We start from the raw sequence: 7,316 nt of genomic DNA on the forward strand, positions 1-7,316 counted from the left end.
ATAATGCTCGCGCGACAGGCGTTACTTCAGTTAATGCTACTGCACCTGATGGCGCTGGCGCTCGATGCTAAACCAGTGACTGAAACTAAAGCTGAACCATTTTTGCTATCATTTCCTTACCAGCTATAATATTACTACACGACTAGTAACAACGATGATGGGTGAGCGGCAAACGACGCAGATGCTTTCAGACATCAGCGCGCCCGTCAAATGTTTTCGAATGGGAACTATGCGTGAGTGGTTCGGTAGTTCTTCCAAGGAAAAACACAACGATCTGACTTGTTAGCTAACCATTTTCTTTTTTGTCCAGAAAGATTATGCTGACGGCAGTCTTTATCAGCGACGAGATGCACAGACGAACAAATGGACGGATGGACAGAGAGACTGACGGAGCTGCACGTAAATCAGACCAAACAAGATGCCCGTACTTGACTGAAGTGAATTTAATCAAATCAAAGAATAGGAAAAGTGAGTACAAATCAATAGTGCAGTGTTTACAAGGCTCAGTAGCACGCAAATTCTTTTTTCAAGGATATATATATAAAATAAGGAACACTGCTACATAGTTAGCATCAAAAGGGCCTGAGGAAGGAGCGACGGCTCCTTCCTCAGGCCCTTTCGGCTGTCAACAGACGGGTGGAAAGCCCCCTTCTGGCAAAATTTAACGGTAAAGGTATCATCATCATCCATGCGCAAGCGTTATCGGTTCGTCGAATTTCTGCGTCTTCTTATTCAGTTGTTTTTCAAGTAAATTTTAGCTCCAATATTGTGAATCGGTCACCTGTTTGGCCCTTTTTTACCGTCCGTGCCTTATCGCTTTTTATTATTTTCATGAGTGGCTGTCACGAGGATAGCGATACCAATAACAACAACGAATGCAGCAGCAGAAACAGCGTTATCGGAACGATTTCCGATAATCTAAGAACGTGCCCAACATTTACGTCTTCCGATGCCTGCTTCCATTCTCCCCAGCCCGAAATCGACTCGTTGCATTGGGTTGGCAACACCAATCAGTGAGCGCAAGCCAGGCCAGCGACATTTGCACGCTAAGTGGCCCCACAAGTGGCGTGATTACGCCATACAACAAGCTCAAACTTAGCGCAACAAGCAAACAAAGACTAGCGGCGGCAAGCGGGTGGGACCTTCGTGTTTTCTGGATGCCGTTCTCCATGTTCTGGGCCAACCGGTCCCACCGTCGGAGCAGAAGCAGAAGCTTTCCGGCGTTGCGTCCACAGCCCCCACGGAAAATCATGTTTACGAACTACTTCGCTTTTCGCGGATGTCGCCGGTTTATCAAGTCGACGTCCCGCACCAGAAGTGGTCGTCAGTCGCCGTTGATCGCTAGCTCGTTCGCTCGGCCGGCTGTGCGGTCTGTCTGTTCGTGGCTACAACAGTAGCAGACGTCAGCAGAAACGTAACAGCAGCGATGTCGATGAGTGTACTTATATCTACGGCACCGTCAGCTCTGCTATTCCGTCCGTCTGTGTCTGCTCGTGCGTACGTGCGTGCGTCTGTGTGTGTGTGGATCCGTATCAGCGTTGTACGCTCACCGGCCGAGTCTTCGGTGTGACTGGAGGTCGAGCCAAGGTCGAAATGCAACGCAGACAACAAATGACGGCTGCGACGGAGGTAGCGTAACGCAGACAGAACGATTTTTGCCCGGATCAAATAAAACAAGGATACGCACTCATGAGGGTAGTGAGGTAAAACAGCGGCGTAGAACAGTGCGCTTGTGGTTGTATCTATTATTGTTGCTACAATTTCGCCTGACATGATAGGACAGTGTCGATTGTCGACGCCATGAGACCAACTCGCCTTCGGCTACGTGGTGACGCTCATTGGCCATGTATTACGTAACGCGCCAAGAACAATACAATAACTAGGACAAAAAAAATACACGCCCTATAAATATAGCATACGCATGCATCGACAGATAAAACAGCGGAGCCACTTGACCGAAAGGGACTATTTATGGGTGAAGTATTGAACTGATATCAAAGAATCTCGTGAATAAGTAGATAGATAAGATAGCAAATGGAGCTGGACTAAGTCTCACTTACCTACTAAATCTTACTCAAAGTATACCAGGTGAAGCTCCGTCCCTAAATAGAATCCGTACTATTATATTCATAGGTCATTATGCACCGATACAGATTCAATGCGATTTGGCAGAGGTGCATACTGCTATTCTGTGTTGATCGTCCAATTTGTTATTAAAATATAGATTATGCGGTTCTACTTTCTATACTTTCCCAGGTACCTAATCACTTCCATTTTTCAACGCCTTTCCAACCCTGACCTTCCCGTTAGAAGAGTCTCAAACGAATATGGCACATGAAATAGCTACGACGACAAATGGAGTAACTTGAATTAACAGACAAACCGTCAAAAGGTAGTAGAAAAACAATTTACCACACACCGACAAAGTTAGCGATGTCAGATACAAAAGGCGTAAGTTTTCAAATCATATATATATATATATATATATTCTATTACACTTATATATTTATGTATGTGTGCAAGCGTTTTGCATTTCCTTTATGTGTACTTCTGAGAACATCTTGCTTCTGAATATTTTCCCCACATATATAACTATAGTCTACACTTCGAACAAAACAAACGAACACCAGAATGATGAGCAAAATGCTGTGTTCCATAAAGATCTTACGCATCCCTTACACATATGTAGTTATAAACGAAGTCGAAGAAGAAAAGAACGGTGAGGATAGGAGTCCCGTAGTAACGCCACGTTATCACCATCGTCGTTGTAGTTTATAGCATGATAGCATTGGCGGTGGTCTATAATGGAATGGAGGGAACAATATGGCGGCGTCGGCGACGATGTCTGCGTGGTCATTTTGTGGAACACACTGACCGACACTATGGGACAGCACGAACGCATTACCATCGGTGCCTGTTCTTCTTCAAACGGATGTAGCTCTCCGTCTCAGTCATTATCATGTCGCCTCCTTGGGGCGCTCTACCCCAGTTCGCCACTCACCTGAGCTATATGTACGTACATCCATATAAATAATAGTAATAACATTATCCACCACTCGGGCGTTCTGGAAGAAGTGTTCGTAGAGTAGTCAATAGACATAAACATAAAAGGCTTTACATGCCTTGACATGAGAGGCGTCGCGTCCACGACAATGTTCGCCGTGACGACCAGGTAAGCGACGATAGACCGACGTACATACATATATATGACACATTTTGCGACACTAGGCCAGACTGCCCATAGACACTCCGTCCGGTCTGTTGGGAAAAGAGAAAGAGACGCCATTTTAGACAGACATATATATGCATGTATATATTACGAGATGAAAGTTATAAGGTGGATGGAGGTACCGCTTCCCGTTCATCAGCTCCGCGCGGTCGGAGCAGTAGCAATTTCAGCCGCGCAGACAGATGAGTGTTACTGCCGAAAGCCACAACTGACGATGGTGGTACAAGCAGCACTTTCTGTAGGTATTCATGTAATTCTCGTGTATTTGCGTGTGTAGCAAACGGCATCGCGCCGCCACCGATATTCGCGCCCGAGCCAGATGTAGTCAAGTGGACGGGCGACGCAAAGCTTTGGATGCCTCCGCTGCCGTTATGGCGATAGTGACCAACCTCGTGTTACTGGCACCAATGCGACACGGCTAGCCCGACGCCATTGCCGTTGCCGATGTTCCGGATACCGTGAGGGCCATATCCCGTTTGGGGACAATCCGTTCGCCGATTCTTCTTTAGTTGGAATTTTTGTTGACGTTGTCGTTGGTGCTATTGTTAGGATGCCTTCGTCCGCTCTACCGTCGCCAGACATTGGACATCGGATCGACGCAGCAGTTCTGTCACCTCTATGGCTGTTTAGCCTTTCAATACCCGTTGATGCTGTTGTAATAGAACCTCTATTGCCAAACGTAAGACGGTTCTGTTTACCGATGTTGTTATTCTTGTTGTCAACGGAGTTATTGCAAGCACCGACGACGGCAGCTAAAGTAGCAGTGGCTCGCAGCGGCACGCTAGATGGCGACGAAACAGAGTACGCGTCTTAATCGTGACTCTAGTAGTATTAGTAGCGTGGTATTGTGCGCGAAATTCGTTTTTGCTCATTCAGCCATCCCCCCGCCGTTGCGATGTTCATTTTCGTGCCACGGCCCTATGTCTATCTATATATATATGCGTGTCTGCCTAATGTTAGCATCACGTGTATATATATCGTAGTGTTTGTCGAAGTGGCGCGGGGCTCGCGGGCTTCTGCTTGGGTTGTTTTTTCCTGTGAGAAATTCGAGTCACTATATGCAGAAATCTTCGTCTGTGTGACTGATTGAGTGAGTGAGTGTGTGTGTGTGTGTGTGTGTATGATTCTGTTTCAATAGAGTGCTTTTTTACTACCTGCTGTAGCCACTGTTGTTGGTCGTCGTGTTCTGTCTTTTTGTATAGTCTGTTATTGCGTGGCTGCGGTGCTTTTCGCCTTTTTGTCTTGCCTCCCTACAGAGATAGGAGTGCTGCCGGCGGTGAACAGTGAGCACAGCGGCGGCAGCCGAAGCAGCACCTACCGACGACGATGAAGTATACATAGTTTTCGATTCGTGGATTTCTGTAGGGTCATTCCGGATGCGAGATTTGGTGAACTACAACCTATACAACAAAAGACGGCAAAGAAGAAGAAGATTATGGGAGGACGGAACGAACAAACCGTAACGCCTCGGACGGCATGTGCGCGTGTGCGAGGTAGCCAGACAAACGAACAGGCAGGCGTGCAGGTAGCAGGCACACGAGGACTGGACCATGCGGCTAAATACTACTGCCGCCGTCGCCGCCGTAGTACATCCCGTGCTGCTTGGACCGCTGATGGTCGCGATGACTGGCCGCTAGTAGCGAAAGATCTGAGTATTATATATTTATGCCATAGTTTCTATTGTTGTGCGGGATGGAGTGGACGGCCGACACTTTTGGTCAAGCCAAGCGGAAGAGCCTTTGAGAAAAAACGCTTTCAGGTCTCTCGACGACTCCCCAACAAAATTGGACGACGGCTGCGGCCGCTGATTCTACAGCCGTACCCGGCCAGCTGCATCTAGCGCTTTTGGCTCTCGGCAGAAAGTATACACACACACATGCACACCCATGCACACATAAATGCACTAGAACTCGCTTTAGTAGCCAAATCTTTTGCTCCATTCTCTGTTTGTCTTCGGTGCTTCTAATCGCAGCACAGTACATAGAAAGGGAGGGCTCTTTTTTCCATCCAGGTCTTTATTATTTTTTGTTTAAGCATAAACTTCAGTCAAATCTGGTTAGTATGTATGCGGTCGTATGCAGTGGCCCAAAGGATAATTACACAATCGTGTTAATGATGGGGCAAAAAAGTTCGTCTCTCTCAGTTAATATCAATCAAATCAGTGGTCGAATACCGATTTCGATATTTGCGTTATTTTTATTGTAACTTGGTAGTAGGACCATTAAAAATCAGCGACAGCCTTTCTATAGCCTCAAACTGACGTAAACAAAGGCTAACTACGACGCAGTTTTAAATTGACAACTATTAATTTTCAATTATAAATGCCGTTGACTTAAATCGTTGGGAACAATCGTTTTCGACCAATTGTTCCGGATATCCACAAACGGTACGGGCCGATGCCTCTTAATCTTTGGACTAATATCATTCAAGCATTTATGCCCGCAATTCGATCAAACCTAAGACTTTTAACGTCCATCAGGCTCTAGGCTTCTCATCACCGAACCTTCCTTTCGAAATATTTTTTATCCTTCAGTAATTGCTTGTAGCAACCATCCGGGAGGCAAGGAAGAGCTACCCAAAGCATATAAAAATTGAGGGTCGATTCAGCTCTAAATTCGTCTTACGAATAGTCAAACCCCTGAGACAATTTGTAACGTAATGCCCCGAGGCATTTCAGTCAAGAGTGACGGCATGGGGTAAGGGAATGTAGGCAGATCTTTTCGGGGTAAGAGACACTCCTTGACAGAAAAGCAAAAGAGAGTCTTTTTTAAGAAAATATAGTACCAGCAGCTCCATTTTCCAGAAGATAATCGAACGCTGTATTGCCGCTGATTTTACCATACGTTCGCTATCCACAACAAAAAAATTCCCCCTTCCATCCGTCGAACATTATCAGCGTTGCCGCCTGATTAAACGAAAACCATTCCGTCGTTCGCCAGCTAGACCAACTGTCACGGGTCCCAGCCGTCGAGGTAGGTGTTTATTTACCCATTGATAGTTTCGTTCGCGCAAGCTCGCCGTGCATAGCAGGGATGATTTGAGAAAGACGTTTTCCCGCTTCAATCTAATTTTATCTCATCTCTCTTTTCTTCCGTCTGATCTACGCATCTCTCTCGGAACTAACTCATGCGATCGGAAACTTTAGTAATAGTTATTGTTGGAACACGAGTCAGGATTTGAGCACATGTTCCAACAATCGATGCTGTTTCCCACTGAGAAACGATAATAGGAAAGCGAGTAAAATAGAAGACAGTCTTTCATCAGCAACAACGAGAGCTCCGCAAGCAGTTGACTAAAGAAATCAACGCTACTTTTTATGGTACCGAAATGCCCTCAGGTGTTAGTCGTCTTTTCAATTCAGACGAACGAAATATGTATGCCCTCTCAGTTAGACTAGACTCGCCCGCTTGCGGCCAGTGGGCACTGGCAGACCTTCGGAAGTGCCGTGATGACACAGCACCCTTCTCATCCACAGCATCAATGTTATTTTAAGGGTATGGATGCATTTTCTTCCGCTTGATCGACGGCTGTTGATCGATGAACGACTTGGATCAGGTGCCGAGCAGCGACCACGCTCCCCGTCTATTTCCTTGCAATTTATCAATCTCTAACCTCCCGGATGAGCTGGTCATTAAAATGGATGACTCAAAAAACAAAAATTTTATCGTACCATGTTATTTTCCACTAGTTTTGCTGATCCAAGTAGAATAGCTTTCGCTTGATTCCACTTTCTCTCGTGGCCGATATGCAAGCTTGATGTAATCACCGGCGCAAGACCGAGTGAGCTACGGTGATCCTTTGAATGGCGTTAAGCTGCGATAGCAAATAGAACTAACCTTAAGCTAATCTTAATCTTTGTCCTATACCTTGTCACTTCTTCTGATCACGGGTCAATTCACCGTAATATATTGCAATTGTTTACCCATTAATCGATGTATGCAACATTTGTTCTTTTCTAAACCGGGCGAAATCTGATAGTGATAGCCCCAGAGGCATACCAGTCATATACGTAGAGGGCATATATGCATTGGTCTTTGTGAGAGTTTCTACTGATCTCTTACAAAATGTCAACGAATAGTTTGTTTTG

At 45.8% G+C, this 7,316-nt stretch overlaps 1 long non-coding RNA gene across 1 annotated transcript; it reads left to right on the forward strand.

Moving 5' to 3' along the window:
- Window positions 1-1,725, forward strand: LOC147753169 (uncharacterized). The gene is made up of 2 exons (XR_015311996.1): window positions 1-468; window positions 837-1,725. It is a non-coding gene; the product is annotated as an uncharacterized LOC147753169 (long non-coding RNA).
- The last annotated feature ends 5,591 nt before the right edge of the window (window positions 1,726-7,316 follow it).

This window comes from Varroa jacobsoni, unplaced genomic scaffold, assembly GCF_002532875.2.
Source record: "Varroa jacobsoni isolate VJ856 unplaced genomic scaffold, vjacob_1.0 scaffold_686, whole genome shotgun sequence".
In the NCBI taxonomy this organism is placed as follows: domain Eukaryota; kingdom Metazoa; phylum Arthropoda; class Arachnida; order Mesostigmata; family Varroidae; genus Varroa; species Varroa jacobsoni.